We start from the raw sequence: 22200 nt of genomic DNA on the forward strand, positions 1-22200 counted from the left end.
TCGGGTCTTTTCCACCCAGTGTGGGGAGGACGGCGATTCTACCAACTACGCCACCCACGAGGGCATCTGCAAATGCTGACCATAGCTTAACCCACAAAGCGCACCAAATTCCACATTCCAGTTAAACAAACAAACCGTGCTTTGCACAAACAACTTCAGCTTCTCAAATATCCATCGCCGTTTCCGGAATTGGAACGACCCTAACCTCTGACCTTTATGGACATAAACACTGCATTCTCACCATCGAAAAAAACTAGGTCTTCTCTTTCGCTCTCGACTTTCTTCTGAAGAATTGCTGTACAAATCGATCCACCCTACCATAAAATATTGTTTGCTCCTCCGTGGCAGTCCACCACCCTCTCTTAAGTTCTGTTCTATCCAAAAGAGGGCAGTTAAGTCCAAATACTTACTTCAATTAGCATTCGTCTACTTACAGTTCGTCCAAACTATCTTTCCCTCTTCCTCATTCGTTCCTTTTATTCTTTGGAACGACCTCCCTTCTTTTGTATTTCCGAAAAGTCAAATTGTGCAGGAGTTCTAGAAGAGTACTATGGATTCGAGTAACCTTGCGCATGAGTATAATACACACATATATCCTAAATAATACCCCGAATGTCGCGTGTTAATTAAATTCCTCCACTGCAACGGCTGGAGGAGAAATTACCATTTATTTCAAGTTAAAAGTTAGATTGAATCTACTTTTATTTTCAATTATTTTATTTGACGTCCAAATATATTTTTTTGTTCGTTGTATAAGATGATGGCTGGTAATCTTTCCCATCGATGATGGCTGACAAAGACAAGAAATCAGTTGATTAAAAAACAGGATGCAGCGTGGACACTTAAGCTCCTCTGTCATTGCAAAGTTGTAAAAACAAAATTCTCCTTTTACAGGAGCCATTTGTGCAAGCTGCTCTGGCGCAATTGCTTGGTCGAACAAATATTTATTTTAGAAGAAATAACGCGTAATCACGTGTCCCACCTTCATTACATTTTTAATTAAAATAAATGAATGAAAGAAGACAAAAACCACCAGTGAGGTTCGAACTCACGACCCCTGGTTTACGAGACCAGTGCTCTAACCACTGAGCTATGGTGGCTGACACGATGAATCCATCGTCCCTACGTAATGTACCGAATACAATCTTATGAACGTTTGCATTTTATAGTTGCGTGTGTTCCAAAGCTTGTTTCTCTGTAGGAAGAGGGAAAATCGGTTAAATTCAGGAATGGGTGGGAGAACTTGAGACCATCTCAGGCCATTTAAAAAAAAAAACAACTTTCACGTTGTAAGGGGTTCGAACCGACTTTTGTAGACGTTGCTATGGTAACTGTGGGCAATTGCGTTGTCACAAAGGCGAGTACGGTTATTTTGGGACTTTTGAGGATGCTACCGTCACTCGGTAGCCCCTGAAGGAAGTTTCAAAAGTCAAACAAAGCTCTTGGAAGACATTCTGTGTGGGGAATTATGGGATTGAAGGACTGTTATCTTAAGTACCTTACAAAATGGTGGAAAGAACTTCATTGTTCCTTAAGATGTAAGGATTTGTAAAGGTGTTAAGAATAAGCTCGTGCCGCCTACAAGAAGTCAGACAGACGAATGTACCTCATTCTTATCACTACGCAAGGAGAGAGAGAGAGAAAAGAAAAGCTTTGTATTACTATCGCTAAGAACGCGGCAATACTTAATCAACCCAGAAAAGAGCGGAGACGAAATCCTACTCCGATGGGCCGCCGAGGTCAGCTACGATTGGAGTTCCGATGATGCGCGTGCCGACTGATACACGCGAATAGATGTACGAAAAGGCGGCGAAGAGGCTCGTTGGATGATGAGATATTTTCGGACTCTCCGGGCTAAGATAAATCACTCGCAGTCACCTCCGAGTCTTCCAGTACACGCTAGATGGCGCTGCTGCTGCTGGTTCTAAAACTACGATTGTACGTTGCCCTCTTTTTTTGTTTTCTGTCAAAGGGGGGGGGGTGTTCGCGCAATAAAAGTGTACGAGGGTCGCATAAATTGTGGGGAGCGGGTCCGCCGGAGTACATCTTGCGAAATATCCCCGTCTAAGTTTTACTTTGCGCTGCCCCGGCTCACGGCTAAGCCTTCTGCAGGGAGCGGCAATCTATCTTAGTTAAGACCTGCGCCTGGGGACCGAACACTAAACCCGCGGATCTTCCATTGTTAAAAACCGTACGCTGCCACCTGCCGTGACGTCTGGGTGGGGGAGGAAGAGAAGAGGAGGGGAGGGGAGGGGGATACGGGTACTTAACTTTCTCTTATCTCGCGCAGATATGTAGGAGTCGCCAGACCTATAAGTTGAGAGATCGACGTAAACGGAAGGTTAAGCAGCGGACAAGTTCATTTTAAAGTCGAAGATACGGGGGAGGGAAGGGGGGAGTTGGTTTCCCCTTTTAAGTAACTCTTCGAGGCAAACTGGACAAATAAAAATAAATCGAAGTGAGAGAGGGTTTTAAGTGTTGAAGACTAGAAATTTTTTGCTTCTAGATTTTAATATTTAAATTTTAAGTTTAAATTTTAAAATCATTATTTTAAAAATCTTCCATAAAAAAAATGTATATTGTTCTCTTTCTCCTTCTCTTTCTTTCCGTTTTGTCCAAAACGGATTTGTTCAGTTTCTCACTAAATCCATTAGGGTAAGGTTTTCTACCGGGAACTCCGTTCACATTTGGACTTCGCCCTACAAACATCATTAGGCGTTCTGACACTTATCTGCGGTCAAATTATTAATATTTTAACTATCTGTCCGTTTATTTATTTCACCCGAGCGTTTAAAACGTGCGGGTGTGACTGAATAATCGATTTAATCAAGAACAGTCACCATCGAAGTCGTGAGAAACTGGTCACGTGCAACAAACTTTCCCTACTTCCTTCTCGCTCTCGTTTTTATTCCCATCCTACTTTCGTCTATCAAACTTACACGCTCGTGTTTCGCTGCGTGACGCAATGCGGAAGAAAAACTTTCTCGAAGGGTCAAAGGTCACGGGGTCGAAGTAGGAAAAACTCTCTCCGAAGTTTACAGAGCGGGCGAGCCAAAGAACATTTCTCCTCCCTCCCTCCCTCCCTCTTCCACTTCAGCAAACGTCCATCTGTGTCCTCCCCCTCCCCCTTTCTCCAACCTCGTGCCGACAGTCTTAAGCAGATGACAATTTCGGTTCGTCCCCACCGGATCGTGACATTACGGCAAATGAGAGTTCTCTCTCGCCTTACGGACGACATTTATCAGTCAGGGAGATTTACGGATGCGACAGTTCGGTCCACGACCGTGCATCGGGCTCATCAGTTGTCAGGACCCACCGGAGGAGCTAAAACGTGGCGAAGGGCGTCAAGAAAAATGAGGTGGCGACTGCGAGGGCCATTAAAAGGAGATGCCCCCGTCTGTGTGTGGCCGCCGAATGGATCTACGAGCAGCGAAATGGAATCGGAGAGAGAAAATAAAAGACACCGAGCGAAAACATTTCTGTCCTAACACATCACACGCCTTGGATGCCGCGGAGAAGTTTCCCTTTTCCACCGATGCCAAGTATTGCGTGTGGAAGACACCAGTGCCGCCTGGTTGTCATCATTGGCATCTGGGCCACTTAGGGGAAATGGGATTTCTCACGTTATTTCTATTTAAAGCACGAGCGCTTTTTGTTTTCTTTTCTGTCGGATGTTTCATTAAAATATTGTACGCTTTTTCAATGCGCCGACCCTTCATTTGAGTTTTTCCCGAAGAACAGGAAATCAGCCAAAATACGCAATAATAAAAATACGGGAATTATTTATACTCAGTAAGAGTTGAATTATAACCACCCCCATCCATAATGGACTAAGCCGCAGTATAAAATTCGCAGCTACTTCATGTGGTAGAGCAGTGGCAATTTGCATCTGGTCGTGCAAGTCAGTGATCAAATAGCAGTTATGGGACAAAGTAAAGATACCACGTAGTTTGAAAAGGGCGTGATTGTTGGAGCTCTTGCGTTGGGTCATTTCATATCGGAAACAGCGAGTCTTGTAAGTTGCTCACAGCCCACTGCGGTTAATGCGTACAAGGAATGGTGTGGAACGGATCAAACCACTTCCCACCGGCAGAACTGTGTAGGATTACGCAAGGTGGATGTTCGTGGTTATCGAAGGGTGCAGTGCGTTGCGGGAGCTCAATGTCAGGTCACTTTGCGACAGTTGATCGCAATACAATGTGGGGAATGCAAAGACAATATCCCAAATGACTATGCGCCGCACACTCAGACGACACAAGAGACACCCTACCCTCTCCTCACTTGATAATTGTCGAGGCGAGTGCTGTGGTGTCAACAACCCGCTGGTTGGACACTGGAGGACTGTAAACGAGTGTGTGGTCGGACGAGTCAAAATATCTGATGAAACACCGACGGACAGCTTCACGTGTATCACCAGCAACACGAGTCCATGGATCCATCGTGCAGGGTGCTCAATATCCAGTCATGTAGCGGTGGTTGCTTAATATGGGAAATGTTTTGGTAGTAAGAACTAGGACCCCTGGTACGTATGGACCAATGTTCTACTGGTGAAGTCTACCAGCAGTTCTTAGGCTCTAGGAGACCATGTGCACTCTTCCATGTTGCAGTTTTCCCGGATGGAAACGGAATCTTCCAAGACGATAATGCGTCGTGTCATCGGAGCCCGCACAGTGTTTGAGGAACACAATGAAGATATCGCCCATCCTGATTGGCGTCCAAATTCGCCTGACCTTAATTTGAACCCCTGTGGAATCTTTTGGAACGGGAAGTGAGGCATGTGGACACACAACCGTCATCTATTCAGACACTGTGGAAAGCCTTGCAGGCAGCTTAGCTGCAAATCCCTATGGATTTCTTCAGACATCTAGAGGACTCAATGCCTAGGCTGTTGTCTGTGCGAATGGTGGCGCAACACTGTATTAGGTAGGTGGTCACTCAGTGTATATGAAAGCATGCCAATGATCGCGGTCTTAGAATCCTCAACTACATGAGCAGATTGTTAAAATAATCGTGGAATATTTCCTCACACAGTGGAATACAAAATACATTTTCTGATGTCATCTGAAGGTTGTCAGGGGCTCGTGCCAGCTTTGACTGTGATTGCATCTTATTTATTTATTTTTATAGATGTGTAGATTGGCTGATTCCGATTGTTTGTTTTCTTCCATCGATTAAATTAACCTCACCTAAAAAGTGTAGCATTATCTCTTATAATGAAGGTTATTCCCAAAAGTACAGCGTCTTCTGTACTTTTGGGAATAACCATCCCACAGTCTTCTGTTTAGTAAAGAAGAAACGAAAAATGTGAAAAAAAAAAATCGTTGGTGGCAAGATAAGGCTCCTATTCCTAATCGGGATTGTTCGCTTTATCTTAAAAACCGTAAAGATCCTGTGTAACTATTCCGCCATTTTTCTTTTTCTCAATGAAACCCGCCATCTCTTTTGCGATCATCTTGGGCATGTTTCTTTTCTGTGAAACGTCTCCACTGAAACAAATGCACTGGTAGCCCACAGGATAAATCCTTTGAATACTTCTCATAATGAACCAGTGTCCAGCAGCTTATAGCTGCCTATTCAATTAGAGCCCAAGAAATATTTCAGCCCACAAAAACCTCTTTGACTTCTACATTGTGGTCATTATCTGCTGTTGGTTCCAACACTGTCAGGTTTTGAATGCAGTTTGGATCCTTAGAGAGAACAGGGTCGAGGATATTAGAGCTCCTTGTACTTTCTCCCTCTACTTACTCTCATCCAAATGGCTCAAATATCTGTTACCTCAATGCCATCTTGCCAGTCCACGATCTCCAGTCTATAGGAGTCGGGTTGAAGTCGCCCATTTTAGTCCATAATTATCAAGAAGAGTGTTAGTAAAAAAATTGCTTCCATCTTGTGTAGTGTACTTGGTCTTTGCCTAGTTAAAATTGAAACCGAGGCCAGCTAGTCATCGACAAATCAAAATATGAATCCGGAGTTGTTGAAAGCAGCTTTTTAAATGTCACGTGTTCTTGTGACGCCATCGAGTACGTATAGACTTCGCTTATGGCTGAAGCAAATCGTGTGACAAAATTCGCTCTTCTATCGAATCACTGAATCCTCCACGCTACAGAAGATCAGCAACTCCACGTTACTTCTGTGAGAGGCGGTTGCAGTGATGTATCGTACGCAATGGCGATTAATATCCGCTAATTATGATCGACTGCTCGCGCCGCACGAGAGAAGGGACGGCACTGCACCACAATTAGAAGTAAATAATGAACAGAGCGCGGTGACTCCGTTATTTCGCTAATTAATATTAATTTTTCCATCGAGGAATATTTAATGGTGGGAGGAGGAGGATCTCCACTCCACAATTGCAGTTTATTCAAAAAGTATGGCTCAATTCAAATGGGGCCGGATGGCAAAAGAAGGCTACGTGTGTGTTGGAAGCTGTCATCAGTTATACCAATGGTGGTGTTTTTTGGCAATCGGACATCGAGGATGCTTCTACTGACTAATTGGATTTAAAGTACATAAGGATGCTCCTCCCTTGAAGCTCACCAAGTTCTGTTCCAATCGGATATACGATGTGTGGTCTTTAATGAAGAAAATAATCTAACGGAACTGGATACTTCTAAAAATATCCACGTGGATAATTGAATCTAACATGATCCAGTGAAGTTCACGCAATATTTATATTCTTCTTCTCTGTTTACTTCAGTACCTACGTATTTCATTTAATGAAGACATTTATAGTACACTACGTTCCCAAAAGTATTGGGGATGTTCATTAAACGAAAGCAACGTATACAGATCACATTTTAATGTGGTGTTGGGCCTCCTCGTGGGACTGTTTCCTCAAGTGTTGACTGGACCAATTCTCCAAATTCTGTTTGCTCTTCCAGTTACTTGAATATGTAACTGTACGAGCCCTTGTTACCTTTTTTTATCAGTTCATCTCACACCGATTCTGCTGGTTCCAGGTCAGATTATTACAAACAGTTTTGGGAGGGCTGTTTGGAAAGTAAGGTGACAGACTTTTTAGATTAAAAATGTCTTCTTCAATAGTGAAAAGTCGCTGTATACAACATCCCATACTGAATCGTCACACGATAGTGGCTACATCTTCACGAAATGGACTCGAACCCAGACCTCTCCAAAATGCTTGAAAAGTGAAGAAACCACTTTACTAGTCACGAAGGTCTAGTCACCATTACAGATAACCACATCAGAAGTATGTCGTCTCTTCAAAGTTCCGAAAAACCACTAGTAAATACACTGCCCTACCAAAATATTAGAGATATTGCAGATCGACCTTTAGCGGCAAACCTGAAGGACATTAATTCTGGCCAAAGCACAATAATGGTGGTGTTTACCATTACAGGGTCGCGATTAACTGTTTTATTTTATTTATTTATTAATTTTTCCTGTAATATACAACTGTTGTGACAATGCTAACAGTATGTTGGATTACAGATCATCGTTGTGATATTTTGCTGTTCAACAATTAATCCACAGTAACTCCAGTAAAGATTAGTATATAAGATTACCCTCTAAAGCGCCCATTGAGGATCCTACAGTAATTACGATCGCAGTCTTTCCACCAAGTTGAAACGAACTGGGTTCCAATGACGCAAGAAATTTTGACCTTCCTAGGACCAATCCTGTCGTGTAGTCGCCAATATCGTGTGCCTTTCCCACGGTGCACCTTTAATAACCCCACCGAATCGATAAAGTTCTTGTAGAAACCCCATGTGACCCACTATTGCTTACAACGAGAGGTGCACGTACGTTGGATTGCTGGCTTCTCTAATAAAGTGGTAAGGCAGTATATGCAGACATGAATTGATACTCCATTTCTAATTAAATTCTCCGTTATTGCAATGAAATTGCCAACGTGAGCAACAACTTTATAATTTTCTATTTTATTAGGGCCCTCCCCTGTGTGCCTTAGCATATTTCCAATCAACGGGTCTTGTTCTAACGTTAGCTCCTTGTGGAAGATCGATAAGATGAACTGAAACAGCCCCATCAAACATCTCTTCACATCCAGAGGCGAAACTGCATCCCTGTCTTCAGTAATATTAAATGATTTAAAATCTCGGTAGACCCGACTGTAAATATTGCATTCGTAATGCCAAAGATCTTCTGTTTGCCTACAAACGACCAGCAATGGTTGTTAATCTCGTTCAGATCATCTTTATATCCCTATAGGATACCATTTTGTTTAAAGTTTACATGCCATTCTTTGATTTTTGTAACCTATCTATTACAAAAACTACCTTTCTACTACTACCAGAAACTCCTACGAATTATAAACACCTCGTAGGAGTAGGTTATTTAGAATCCACCCCCGAGATTCCTACTTTATTTTACGCCCACATACGAACTCATCAGCAATTTCACTCTATAGAAGAAGATGCATCTGGATGCAATAATAAAAGCATTAGCATTAGTTAGTGATTTTCAGCTAGTAGCAGTTCCCTGGAATATTCAGTCGGAACGTTAATCGCATCGTAGTCACTGGAATATTCAGTCGAAATGATAATCGCTTTGTGGTATGGACCTCTACGATTATTGGTGAGGCATGCAGTGGTCAGCCAGACATTCTTTTCGTCGTTTCCATGGAAAGATGGCTTTAAAGCAGCAAGGCGAACGCTCTCTTTGCGGGATATTCCTGGTAATATTCATCTATTGATGCGGGTCAAGTTTCGATTCCTTGATTAATAAACAATCTTTAAAATAAAACTCGCTTTATTGTGAACGGCCTCGTTACCACTACTTGTTGGCCCTCGATTAAAGACTAACCAGAATCTACACCAAAATGAAGTAATAATCGTGCAGATAGACAGCGTTGATGTAGAAGAGAGACGGGGAGTTGTAATGAATGTCGTGTTTACAATGACCTTCTAATGACCTTTGAAAGATCGAATGGATTGTGGGACATTTATTTCTGTTTCGGGTGGTCTTTTTCTTTCTCCGCTGTCCTACCGTAATCCGTTCAGCGCTCTCCGAAAGTGTTCGTCTTTAGTGGGAGGGACACGAGCGAACTGGAAGCGGTAGTGGGGAAGGATGTCATTAGTCGTCCCCGCGAACTTGTGGTAATGAAGTAAAAGACTTCTCCAGACCGCCACTTTCGCCGAATGCGGAACAAATTAACTCCATTGGTCGCTTCCCGATCGGGAAGGGAGGGTGGGGTAGGGGTTTAACAGTCTGGACAGATTAACTCTCCCTACATCCAGCAGACGTATCACACTTTCTGTCAAACCTCATTGTTCGCGAAAGGTGTTGCTCGGTCTCCTTTGTCTGTGAAAACGTCTGAGGCGGCACGAGAGGTCAGACGTTATACAAAGAACGAGTAGCGTTGGTAGAAGCGAAGGATCAGAGGAAAACGATAATATAGCCCTTAAAAGATTACGCCTTTATCCTCTAAGGATAAAGAGATAGATGAAAGATTACGCTTCCTACATCTTCAATTAATAATAGAGAAAGATGGTGGGAGCTGCTTTTCCTTGGAAAGAAAATGGTTAAATGGAGCGTCAACTACCCAGTGAATACAAATATAGGTAGCAGGTGCTTATCAATTGGTCCCTATGCACTTAGCAGGTATCCTCCTTGAATTAACTCTTCTCCTGATCATACGCAAATCTCAGGTGATGTTTTTCAGTTCTTCGGACATCTAATCCTCGAAATTTCTTCATCTTCTCCAGCCAGAATTCGTCCACTCAATCTAACTGACAGCTGAAATGAACCATCCGTTGCTGATTAATTCTTGCCCTCTGTTTGATCATAAACTCTGACACAAATCTGTCCATCTTCTATTTATGTCCTTCGTCTTATCCTGGATTCCTCCCTTGAGTATCAGAAAAATATTCTCCACAAAAAAGGACGAATCAATTCCTTCTTTTCTCACGAAATTCTTAGACTTTCAGGGATCCGTCAGAAAAGAGGCAGATCCCAATTAAACCAGTCTGATCGAATCCATTGAGAATTAAATCACCCGTCTACTTGTAAACAACTCACGAGCTAAGTCCGTGTCCCCAATTCCAAGTAGTCAACCCTTTGACAAAACCAGCCATAAAACATTGCACAAAATCCTTCTAATCTCAACCCCCTTCCACCCCCCCCGTTTTAGTGTAGGGTAGTTACCGAACTGAGCACACTTGTAACTATTCTATTATTATTGGTATTTAAATGATAATTACTAATTTAAAAGAGCGAAAAAAGTAGCAGCCGTAGCCTAGTGGTCAGGCGCGCGGGTGCATAAGTACACGTGCCTTGAGTGACCGGGGTTCAAGCCCGTGACTGCTAAATACGGTGCTGTTTCTTGTATTCTGTCATCTTGTGAACTCCCCTGACCGTTTGGTTGTCCCAGAATATAAACAAAAAATTTAATTTAATTTAATTTAACTATTGCCCAAACGACAGACCATTGTGAGCATGTCCGGAAGCGTCACATTTGTGGAACTGAATGCGAGTAGGTGATGGTATCTTGGGGCTAATTAAAGATGTACTAATTGTACTCGAGTGCCGAACGAAACTGCCCCTCCATCCCCACAAACCCACACAAAAACGTTCCTGTTTAAAACCGAATTATCGATCACAGAAGCAGAGGTGAGGTCGACTCTACTGTCGTTAGAGATTCGACTTGGGAGATATCGAGTCTGTGAGGCTAATTAGGTGAAGCCTTTCTGTCCTCGTGACTCTTATTAGACCTTAATAGTGCGCATCCTGTGGCGGGAGGAGTAACTTGGTTAATGCGCCTCTCTCCAAGTTTAATAAGGAAGTGGACAAGGTTACATCTTTGGTTCTGAACCCTCCAAAAAGGATATGAGCTATTGGACGAGACAGCATCCCCCCACCTCACACAAAAGGCAGCTGAACGTTGCTGATTATTTCTTCTCTACGCCCACTTGCAATGTACCCCCCTTTCCCCTCTTAATATACAGCTCCTACAACAGCCCATCTTTGTCCGATAATTATAAAATTTCAACTGGAATTAGTTAAACGAACCGGTCATTAAGACTACTAAATGAATAAACTAGTCAGATGAAGCGAAATTTCACTTTTTGTGCCAAGGATGGTTTGTCTGCTGCAAAGGAAAACTCCTGAAACCACTGATTACGTCGTCACCAAACATCCGACGTCACCAAATCGAGTCTGAAAGTCCAATATTCGCCCCGACTCCAGTTTCATAACTCATCTCATTACCAACCATATGTAGGCCTAATCCATAAACATCCGGGTCTTCAATCTGCCAAAAGACCTTCACTTTCAGCATTATGCAGCTAAAAACAATTGTATTCTGATAATTAGAATGATCTCTCCAGGTTGAACTAATCGAATATCAATTTTTTTTTTATCCTCCATATCTTGGTATAATTAATATCGTACAGCGGCGTTCTCTTACGACTCCTTTTTTTTTCGGGTCACATCTCTTCTGTCGTTTATGACTCCCGCCTGCAAATGTCGCCGTCGAGAGCGTTCGCTTGGTACCTTCGGCCAGCAGTCATTCCGAATTAACTAGCGAGTGGAAAGCGCTGTCTCCTTTTAGTTCCTAGCGAAGGAAAATGACCCAAGGGACGTTCGCTTCTCTCTTCTGAATTTTGATGCCCATGCACTGTTCTCCGGAAGCCGGTTGACGGCCACTTTTACTCGGGAGATCAGTTGACAGACTCCCTGATTGCTCAGAGGGACCACTTTAACAAGCCCCCGAATCTCGATAAAGTTAAAATATAGTAGTTTCCCAAAAGAACGATTTCACGCTGTCACCTAGTAACAAAAGAAGAGGGAGTTCATTCTTGTTTAACAACAATACCATTGTTACAATATTTTCGTTTTTTATATTTTGTAACAATACGAACAGACTTAGAAGGCCATTGTTAAACTCGCTGTTGCAATTTCAACGCGTTTTTGATACTCTGTTAGGCTTAGGAACCTGAAACCTTCCTGGATCTTTTAGTATTTTTACTATTCTGGTTTCGCGATGTCAGACGACTAAAGCGAAGCAGACGACACTCGAACAGAAGCGAGATGAGCTTGCTAAGCGAACGAAAGAGGATAAGAAACTGAAAAATTTTTAATTACCGGAATCCACTGGCCCGTTGCCCTCGCTACCTGGTATTAGTTGAGGGGTGGAGCAGGGGGAGGGCCGAGTGCATTTTTCTTTCTTAATTAACAGGCACCAACTTAAAGTATTTAACGAGTACAATGAACACTGTTTACCGAACCCAAGGATATTTCCTTGGCAGGAATTTAAACAAAAATAAGAAAAAAAACCAAAACTCAGAAAGGGCCGGTGTTGTAACGGAAGTTGGTCGAGTGTCAAATTACAATAATGGGGAGGTTAATGTAGCGTAAAATTACGCCGCTCACAATATCGTTTTGTTGGTGGTTAATGTCTCGCGGAGCTGCTACGGATCGAGAGTATACTCAGCTGAACGGCATTAACATCCCACGTAACAATGTAAGACAAATGTCGGCAGGCGCATCTGCGCCGAAGTGCTTTTCCTCTTGACTTCACGTGACCCGCCAGTGCCAGCGGGGCAATAATAATTACTTAATCTCCCCTCACACAGTTTCCATTGTATACCGGGGAATGCACCGAGTGTACGTAGTGTTTAGCGATGTGCTTAGATTGCGCAGATAATGGCCCTGTCATTAGCTGATCAGAGCTATCAATGGCCTCTTAATGCACCTGGTCTGCACGCTTTATTAGGTCTTCCCTTGTTCGCTACACAAACAGTGCCCAGCCTGGCTTCAGACTGTTCTGATATCCCCAATAACGCAAACCCATCTCTCTCTCTCTATAGACACTGTACACCATTTTTCAATTATTGAGTTTGTTGGAACTTTGTTTCTGTTGTCTTCTTGTCGTCTGCACTGGCAACAATAGTTGGCCGTTATCGACTGGCTTAAATTTCGATCTGCTTTCTTGTTTACCAGTAATCCATCAGAGCTGCTTTTTTCTTATAATGAAGATGTTCTGAGGACAATAAGGGACTTTTCCAGTTACTCTCGTGTAATAACGCGCGCGTGATATTAGTTTATCCATAACCTATACGTGTTCGGCTGCCTGGATACTGATAGTGGATGTAAGATTGACTCCGAGAAGTGTGTTCGTCGTGTTGCTTAGGTTACTGTGGCGTATGTTGCTGACAACGAATGTCTTAGATCGTGCGTTCTGGTATCCTTAATTGAATTTGATGAATGTCGCAACCACAAGACCGCTATGGCAACTTTATTCCATGCTTCTAACTGCACGTAGCTCTTGGTTTTCATTGGTATTCTCCTTCTATCGGATGTATCGGGAAGAGAAAAGGAAGAAAAGTGATAGAGGAGATCTACGAGGGCATCTTTGCAAGATTTTCTCTTCTTAAATCTGAACTGTCGAGGAGAATTTAAGTTCTAAATAAGTTAGAAACGAAATTAGCTAACAAAAAATGGTGTCAAACAGGTTAAACCACCTCCCGCTGACAGAACTGTAAAGGATTACACCAGCGCATTGTACGGACTGAACGGCAGGTTGCTGTCCTGCAGTTTACATCGCAATACAATATGGGGAATGCAAGAACAATATCTGAAATTGTGACATGCCACAAACTCAAATATCATTATCATCATATTTTGCACTACACGCATTCCCCGAACAAAAGTTCAACGCTAAAATCTCATTACAATAAAATGACCTCTTAACCTTCACTATTTTCTGAAAAATATTTCAGACATTAATAGCGAAGTTTCCGCCCCTGCCACGAAGAGACGGGTCTCTACTATCTCGCTCAGCTTAATTGTTCTTTTGTCATAAGCTTTAAAACTTTGTGTAAATAAAACCCCATTTTATTTACGCCATTTACAAATAAACATTTACAGCTATTTAAAAAATAAATACCCTTTCCTCTAAAATCTCACTTGTAAACGAATTTTAAAAACTTCAGAAATATATCTTAGAAACTCACAATAAAACTCATAATTTTGAAAAAAGCGTAGAGAGCTCAATGAGGGAGATATCCCCTATAACTCTACTTAATTCCTCTCTATGACTTGATATGACTCGCATTCCCTTATAATATGTTCATTGTTTTCTAGCATGCCACATCTACAACCCCGTCTTCAATAATTCTGAGTTCATGCAGTCTGCCCTTCAACCCATGTCCCATTTTAAGACCATTGTTTGATATAGCCCAGGTCGAGGCCTCTGCTTAATCTGAATGGTCTTCCTCACTTCGGGAAACATGTAACACGTTATACGACCCTTTTCAGACTCACTCCAACGTGAGTCCAATTATGGATCCACAGGATCCATAATTCAGAGTCAAAAGCCCCTCTGAAGTGAATAAATATTTCCTACTGCATACTTTTCCATGGTAAACTTAACATTTGCTAGCACTTCAAAGATTGCATTTCCACCCTTCCGGAAACTACTGAGTTTTCTACTTCTTTGGAAAACATCCCTCTCTCAAACAAGAGTTATACGCTATTTCGGACCATCCTTGAATGGAAACTTTTTAACTGCTTCAACATATTGTCTTCTCCAGAGGCCTTCCAAGATTTAGACTTTCTTGAGTGCATCCCTCAACTCCGCATTAGTAAACTCAGGTTCCTGCAAGTCATTTTGATACGCTTCATTCAATCTTCTTATCCTTTTACTCTTCACTTTCTGTTTCGAAATCATCATCAATATACAACTCATTTAGAATCCCAGAAATGGAGTCTTTCAAACGCTGGGTCTCCATCGAGCCAGAAATAACAAAATACTGCAGGTTCTCAATCTTTATTTTGTCTTTAATTAATTTATAGGCATACCCCATGGATCCTTATTCCCTTGAAACTCCACAGAGTCTCTCCATGGCTTAATTTTCCTCCTTCGAATCTCTCGATTATCTCTTCTTTATTTCTACATACTCTTGCCTTAACTCATGCGATTCTTACAAACCATCCTTTCTCTGGAAACATCTACGCATTCTTATTAGCTCTTGTTAATTCATTATGCCACCATGGCACTGGCACTGTATTAACTCTTCTTCCACCTCTCCTCGTTGAACACTTCTTCGAAGTGTTCAACGAGGAGAGGTGGAAGAAGAGTTAATACAGCCACCTCTCCTCGTTGAACATATTCTGTTTTTCAAGAACATGATCAGCATCGTCTTGATCCTGGACTTCTGTAAACTAAACTCCTTGGGCCTTGGTGATGATTTTGATGTCCACTGGATGCTCTGACGCTTCGTCTCTGGACTTGTACTGAAACCCTCACCTCCAGTGACAACACAGTCGAGGAAGTTGGGGTTATCGTGACAAATCTGGATGAGGTCTTCGCGCGGTGACATTCTTCATTGCTTCTGCTCATGCGTGAGGCTGTCCGGCACACATTTTGCGCAGACTTTATTATCTGGGTCTGTACGCTCCAAGTTATCGCTGAATCTGTCATCTTGGAAGAGTCCATTTCTTATTAAGGGGGAGAATACACAAACTGCGGGTGAAAAATGTGTGGCCGCACGCATCCCCACACCGTACAGAACTCTAAGAAGGTTTTCTCGTGAGCGAAGAAGTGTATCGCATTTCTTTACGAGTTGATCCGTTTGCTCGCATCATTTAATAGTCTGTTTCCCGCTTCCTGCGTTCGGGCTACTCTCAACAGGTGAACGGTGCATACATTTTCATATTTCGTTCTTCAGCCACCCTTTGCTCCTAAAAAATATCTCTTCCGAGACTGCAGCAGCGCCCGAACACCCTCGCTTAGAAATTCTCGGCACATTTTCAGTTTATCCGCTGCACGCGCAATGAAAACTGCTACATTGCACGTGGAAAGATGTTTAAATAGGAAGCAGATGGACTTAAGGAAAAGGTTTAGGGAATTTGAATCTCTTTTCACACAGAGCCTTTCTTCCATCAAAGAAGCTGAGAGACGATTCACTCTTCCGTGTTTCACGCGCCTTTTCTCTCTCTCTCTCTCTCTCTCTTCCTGTAAGCACATTAAAATAGTCTTCATTGGCCCGAGTTGCTGTCCTTTCTCTTCAATAATAAATACCCCCAAGGTACCCTTGTATAAATATAACATAATACTGTACGAACAGACGGATATTTGATTCTTTTTCACACGGGGGGGGGGGGAAGAATACAGACATCAGTTCGGCTTCTGTTCCGCACTATTGGATTATAATACCAGAATTTGTAACGCTGAATCCCCCACTCCCCTTCGAACTTCACTTTCTGATGGAAAAACCTCTGAGATACCAGGAAGAAGTGACAACCCCTTTTAACTTCAGCAAGCTCCAAAAAGGAACTTCAATACGTTTGTCTGTATCCGCGGTGAACACGATCCACTCATTATCAGAGTTTTAAAAAAATAAATAAATAAATAAATAAATAAAATAAAAATAGAAATATAGTTCCTAATTTTATGGAACAGAGTGTATGCGATAATAGTCAGTAATCACGGAAATGTTTTACACAAATTCTCAGTACGCTTTGTTTAACGTTTTAAAAGACTAAAAAAAAAAAAAAAAAAAAAAATCAATAAATCAGGAATAGAATGCGAACATCCGGGTGCTTTTGTGCATCATGCAATTATACCGTTCTGCTTTCTTGTTAGGACACTTACCCTTTCTTTCTATTCAGAGCAATCTGTTACTTCCAATGTATTAAGCTGCACGCGAATTGCTTCTTTTCCATTGTTTATTTATTTTATTTTTTTTCGCCTTGATCTCTATTTATATCTTTAAATTTTAAAAGTAACAAAGGGATTTGCAGCACTAGCAGATATTATACTATTCTTTCTTTTTTTATTTTATTTTTTTTAATACAAGGCCACCATTAAACTCTCTAACATTTCCCAATTTTAAATTCAAATGAGAAATTTACAAAAGATAAATATCACGTGTCAGTAAATTCCAATGCGCATGCACTTCGGTATTGTTGATGTTCACTCTAAAGGAAAAATCCACGTGATAAAATCATCCATTGTTAACGAAGTCCTTTTTACTAAGCTCGTGTTTTCATTTTTATTCTTTTTTCTTTTTTTCTTCATTGCCGCTTGGATTGTTGGACAGTTCGAGAGAATATTATGAATATTAATTTTAAAATAACAATTTTTTCTTTGTTCGCAATCTTCATCTAAATGAACAACCCACAGGAAAAACTTCATACATTTTTAATTAGCGTTTTTTTTTTTTTTTCTTTTGTTCGCTTTTCTGGTTGCTATGGTAATAGTCGACTGAAGCGATCTTAAACACTATTTATCAAGACACGGATTGCTATTGAGAATTAAACTGTTTAGGGGTGGGGGGGGGGACGTTAAGTGATGTAGAATGTTCTGTAACCTGCAGAAATCGTCTTTCATCCAGGATGAGTGACAAGACGAAAGTTGCAGCATCCAATCTCCCCATCCGTGCAGTAGCTACAAAATAAATCTCACCTTCCAAGAAAAGCGAAACATCTGACAACAGCACAGATGCCTGGGAGGACTATTTATTACGTCGTTATGGTACTTTGCGCAGCAAGGGATGAGACTTCCGATAACTTATCTTTTGCACACTGACTGCAAACTTGGAAAGCTTCTAACTCCTCCTCCCCCCAACCCTCCCCTTGGCACACGAGGGAACTGCAACTTAGAGATAATTACTTTCAGGTCCCTTAACAAGACAGATTAAATACGCGACTGTTTAATACAACGTACACTAAAGTATCGTTTCCATTCTTGGCTAACTTCGTCTGCCAATCGCCGAACTGCGCATGCTCCGAACTAGAGCAGGATAAAGCGAACTGTTGGCAGAAGGACGAGGAAATAAATGAATCTTTAGTCATTTGTATCTGTTGGTAATTGCATTAATTAAGATGAAGTCGCGCGCTCGAATAATTCTGGGAGATGAGTTTTGCGCGAACTTGTACCGCAGACGATTGTACGATGCAAATATCGTTTGGTTCGTGGCGATATCGGACTACGGGATTCTTTCGCCTCGTAAACTTTGTATCGAACACACACCTGTTCAACAGGAAATTACGTAATTACTGCGCAGATAAATGCGCTTTTTATCTTCATCTGAAAACTGCGTAAGTTTATGTCAAAACGACACGGCTATGATGTTTGAATTTTTTTTTTTCTTAGTTTAGTTCCTTTAGTCAAGTTAAGAAAAATCTGATATTTTTGATTAGTACCGTTAGCGTCTGAGTTCTTTCAATTTTACTATTCTTTTATATTTTAGTCTCTTACAAAACCAAGCGAAAAGTTAATAACAAATTCTAACAATCGTTAGTTAACACAACTCAAATATTCTCTTAACACACAAATACACCGTCTTCTTAGTCTCTTGCCCAATGATGATGTTTATACATCATCCAATGGCTCGAGTTACCGTCCCTACCTCGAGGAGGCTGGCAACTACTACCTGGCGTCAACCATCAGACGCGCCCTCCTCCTAAATACCTTATCAATGATCTCCACTAACAGGATAAACCAATTCTTATTAAAGCAAATTTCATACAAATTTTCCTCCTGGCGATTCAGAGTACCACTCTTTAGTTCTTCTCTATAATATCTACATAGCAGTTACTTTGGAGAACGATATGTGGGCCAGTCTCAGCAGCACCGCAAGGATAAAGTCCAGATTGAGCCAGGTTAAATTGATTTAAGCCTGAACATCAGACCATGCCCGGTTAGCAAGAAGCAAGCCCACAAACCGAACTGCAGCCAAGGCCTCGCCTTTCCAACGACAATAGCAGCAGAGGGTAGAAACACACCTTCTCGGAGGTTTCCCACCGCCTCTGCCACACTTTTATAATCTCGTCATTGATACAGTTAACCTCTGTCAAAAACTGCAGCTGACTAAGGACGGTCCTGCCCCTTCTACACGACCGGACATCCAATATCTCTACGGAAACACCTCCCCTACACCAATACTTCAAGCCAGCCTCAAGATACTTTACACTCTTTAGATTCCTCAGAGAGACGCCTCCGTTTCTTACAACTGGTGGCCTCGTCAAGTTTAACTGCCCTTTAAGCAACATAATTACTGTTTTTTCAAATGAGACTTGTAGTCTATGGACACAGATCCATTTTAATAATTGCTCAATAAAATATTACTGGCTTTAGTTTCCAAATCTTTTCTTGAATATCTAACCACAAACACAATATCATCAGCATATACTACGACACTAGAATCCTCCACATCGAAATCCAAGAACTTCTCGTGCACAACCGACCACATAAAGGTCCAATCTGAAACCTCTGAGGAAAACCTCTCGCCTTCATGAACTATATTCACCAAGTTAGACCTCATAACCACTCTCCTCCAGATAAATAACTTCTCAAGGTCTTAAATAGGTTCCCGGGAATACAGGCGGCTCTAGTCCCGAGGATACTTTCCCATCACAGGGTGTCCAACGCACCTTTAGTTTACGAACAGACCAAATGCATACCGCCCCTCATAAGATTCAACCAACTGAATAACTTTGCATATGGCATCTTCAGTAGACTTTCCTTTTCTGTATCCATATTGCACTTCTGACACAAGTCCCATTTGTTGGTATCTTCCCATAAATCTAAACACTCTCAAAAATAAATCCCATAAATCTAAAACTTTGCCTAATATGGGTAGTGAGGGTATGAAGTCGGCCTGTCTGCAGGCTTCTCTGGTCCTTTGAGAATTATCCTCAGGACGGCCTTGCAGACATCAGGAAAATTCCCCTCAGTCAGACTTGAATTATAGAGGTCAAGCAACTCTCGAGGATACTGAGAATAAAATCTCTTTAACACTTGAGCCTCTATGCCTTGAACCTTACCTACTTTAACCAAACTCAGTCTGTTCTAATTCCACCAGAGTAAAAGACTACTCCAAAAACCTGCAGAGTTATAATCCGAATTCAGTTCAACTATTTGTTTTCGCTCCTGTGTGTGGAATTCAGACCAATCCGCAGGAAATAAACTGTTCCCACGTTACTTTGTTTTGTTTTTTAGGAGTTCGTAGTTGCGAAATCGGCCCTGCTGAACTCCAGCAGATGCGAGTTCACTCACGATCCATTGTGCATATTAATGGCGCCCGTGGAAACGTGTTTCGTGTTGCTCACTGATGGATTCTGGGTTGCCGAAATGCTGTAATTCCTGTGCCACCAAACGGAAGTGAATGAAAGTGATTCACTGAGAATCGGCACGTGCAAGTAAATTACCGCAGTTCATTGATCGAAGATACGGAAGGAACTAACTAGGGGCTTCCTCGATTAGAAACCACCCCGAAATATGTGGTCGTATTGCTAATTTCGAAATACGCAGAATATTTCGCTTACTGCTCGTTGATTCCACAGTTTTCCAGATTTACACACGAAACTGGGGGCCCAGTTTTGTGTGGGGTCTCACAGAAATCCATTAACATTTTGAGAAGAATCAACTGAATTGTGTTATCAGTGACCGCGATGTGTTTCGTTCAATGTTGGCAAGTCCCGGTTCGAATACCAAACAGAATTCAGCCTTTGGCACCTCTGCTCGGTCTGTCAGATGACCCGCTACACCTCTGCTAACCCACCAAGGTAATCCACACCGTCCTTTATTAGCAGATGCATTTCGAGTCTCTGAATTATTAAAGTGGCGTGACCTCCATGGTCCACTGTGGACTGATCACTACTCTGGTGCGAAGATATTTTAATCCCGAAAGAAGACACGCGCCCTTTATAATGTCTTCTTCGTTACAACAGACCGGTACGTGGCTCTCGAAAATTATGGAGGGATTGGTTGGACGCGTACTTTTCGTTTACGTCTGTTGATCCCTCCAGGATCATTTGCGACCGTGAGAGGCATTAAGGCATTCTTATATTTCTCGTTGGACAACCTTTCTCTTGACGCGGCTTTAATGTCTAAGAAGCATAAATAAGGAAGATGTGCAGATAATAACCGAGTCTTGTCATTGTGAAGATTTCGACTGCTGGTCGTTAAAAGAGCTTTCATTTAACGCTGCGTGAAGTTGCATCACGACCAGTTGTTGTCTAATCTCTTTGGTAGGGGGCGCAGCAGATGCAGAGTTTTCCACATGAAATTGTTTCCAAATTACTCAAAAGTTTAAAATGTTGTTTTGGAGAAGTCTGAGGCAGCTACGATTATTTGGTTACATTTCCAAAAAATCAGTTTTAAGCTCTCAGTTTATTTTATATTTTTATTTTAGGTAATATTAATTTTGGTGTGTAATAAAAATAATAAATACAAATTAAAATAATAAAAAATATATCTAAAACAAAATTTACGTAATAATAACTACAAAAATGTTCAATATAAAATAGGCTTTTATATTTTAAAAAAATTATAGAAATAATCAATTTTAGGTATTGGATAAAATTTGTAGGTTGAAATGACGTAGAACACGCGTGCGCAGATTGAGATCGAATTTCCTGTCTACAGAGTGGGTACACACTGTTGAATTGAATTGATATTTATCACGCAAAGATCAAGAAAATTCGATGTTGGCTGAAAATTGTTTCTTTGTACACTTGAGTAGCTCATTAGAATGTATGATGTGTATATAAGGAAGGGATCAGCACATAAAGAAATGGAGAAAGAAAGAAAGAGAAATGCAAATGTTATTAGTGATTTTTCGCTCAATGGGAAACGTACAATGGAACCGAATAAGATCTGACCGATGGTCAAAGCAGTCTGCAGACTCCCAAATCACGTGACTTCGATACTGTGTAAAAATATTCGTACCTTACATGATACACGCGAACAAATTGGAGCTGCCTGTTTTTAGAAAGAAAGAATCAGGGAGATCTTCGGAATCGCTAGTAACAAAGAATATGGAGGATGTAGGTCCCCATCCGGGTGATGTTACTCAGATGGGATCCTCCATCCTCCGCTTTTCTGGGGCTTTAAACAATCTTCAGTAAACCATCTTTTAGACATATTTGTAGCCCATCATTTATCATCCACTGAAGAAAATGTGATCGTTTGATGACTGTGTTTGAGCAGATCTGTCCATCCCAGTCCCGAATATTGTGCAACTGTGAGCTTTGAAGTTCTGAAAATCCGTATAAGGCCCTAAAGATTTTCATAATGAAGTCCAGTTATTTCGATTCATCCCTTGCATGTTTCTATAAATAGACTGGCGCGTTGACTTAACTTGCACTTCCTGTAAAAAGAATTAAATTAATTCTGTTGCTTTGATCTAAAGCAGATCAGTACGCATCACCTTAGCGTCAACATTTACGTCTCTTCTGAGTATTTCTGGGTAAATAAGGATATTTACTCGG

At 41.5% G+C, this 22200-nt stretch overlaps 1 protein-coding gene and 1 non-coding gene across 3 annotated transcripts in view; both read right to left on the minus strand.

Moving 5' to 3' along the window:
• Positions 1-22200, minus strand: part of LOC150091463 (metabotropic glutamate receptor 5-like) — a 151368-nt gene that overhangs the window by 102743 nt on the left and 26425 nt on the right. The gene's annotated exons all lie outside the window — the stretch shown is intronic.
• Positions 1028-1100, minus strand: TRNAT-CGU (transfer RNA threonine (anticodon CGU)). The gene has a single exon. It is a non-coding gene; the product is annotated as a tRNA-Thr (tRNA).

The sequence above is a fragment of the Mastigoproctus giganteus genome, chromosome 1, assembly GCF_048544385.1.
Source record: "Mastigoproctus giganteus isolate SK-2022 chromosome 1, ASM4854438v1, whole genome shotgun sequence".
Classification (NCBI taxonomy): Eukaryota; Metazoa; Arthropoda; class Arachnida; order Uropygi; family Thelyphonidae; genus Mastigoproctus; species Mastigoproctus giganteus.